The 1,091-nt window shown below is 45.4% G+C and overlaps 1 pseudogene; it reads left to right on the top strand.

Moving 5' to 3' along the window:
- Positions 1 to 761: 761 nt before the first annotated feature.
- LOC133753845 (U4 spliceosomal RNA) lies at positions 762 to 844 on the top strand (annotated as a pseudogene).
- Positions 845 to 1,091: the final 247 nt, after the last annotated feature.

Raw genomic sequence — 1,091 nt, 5'->3', positions numbered from 1 at the left:
TTAATTCTCTCACCTTTCACATCCCTTGAATGCAAAGGCCTCTTTTCAAACATTTGCAGGTGACTCCTGTACAGTCAATTACAGTCTCCTTGACTGAGAGAAACTAACAGCTGACCCTCTCTTAGACAGAGGTTGCTCCAGCTGCAGTTTCTGCTGGGAGAGGGTCCCACGTTCTGTGGTAACACTGTGTTAGCTAGCTGCCTTTTGAGGATGAACACATGCAGCATCTCCTGGCCATGGTAAGTTCATTGGCATATTTCAAGAGTCATAAAGATGGATTTAGCCTTTGTGTTGGGGGACACAGCCAGCTGAAATCAAAATGGAAGAATTAGTACAAGTAAGCACATTTGACTTGAAACTGAGAAATAAACACTCATAGCCATTCTCTAGATATTGTGTGCCTTATAGAGGTAATTTTGGTCTAGGGGTCATGGTCAATGGCAATGCAACTTTTGGTAATCAAATTGAGATGAAAATTATCTGGGGAAGGGAATAGTGAATGGAGAACAATTTTCATGCCAAAGAATTGTTTTCTCCAGGCTTGGCCCTTGCAAAGTATGTAAATTTGCATGAGTTATCTGTCTTCTCCAGGCCTCAGTTTCCTCAATTGTGCAGTGAAAGTAATCTCTTTCTTGTAGATTTGCTTTGGGGACACTATTTTTGGTGCCAAAATGTTTTAAATCCTACTTTTTTCATACATTTTTCCCATGAACTTTGTGAAGACCCTTCCTATTTGAGACTGTGATATAGTAAAGTAATCAAGCTTTGCGAAGCGGCAGTATCGTAGCCAATGAGATTTATCCGAGGCATGATTATTGCTAATTGAAAACTTTTCCCGGCTCACTTGGCTCATCCTCCACCTGCGGCGCTGGCACCCCGGGTTCTAGTCCCGGTTGGGGCGCTGGATTCTGTCCCGGTTGCTCCTCTTCCAGTCAAGCTCTCTGCTGAGGCCCAGGAAGGCAGTGGAGGATGGCCCAAGTGCTTGGGTCCTGCACCTGCATGGGAGACCGGGAGGAGCACCTGGCTCCTGGCTTCAGATCTGCGCAGCGGCTGTTTGGGGAGTGAACCAACTGAAAAAGGAAGACCTTTCT

Source organism: Lepus europaeus, chromosome X, assembly GCF_033115175.1.
Source record: "Lepus europaeus isolate LE1 chromosome X, mLepTim1.pri, whole genome shotgun sequence".
Lineage (NCBI taxonomy): Eukaryota > Metazoa > Chordata > Mammalia > Lagomorpha > Leporidae > Lepus > Lepus europaeus.
Note: the sequence above shows the minus strand (reverse complement) of the source record. Positions and strands in the feature narration are given on the sequence as shown.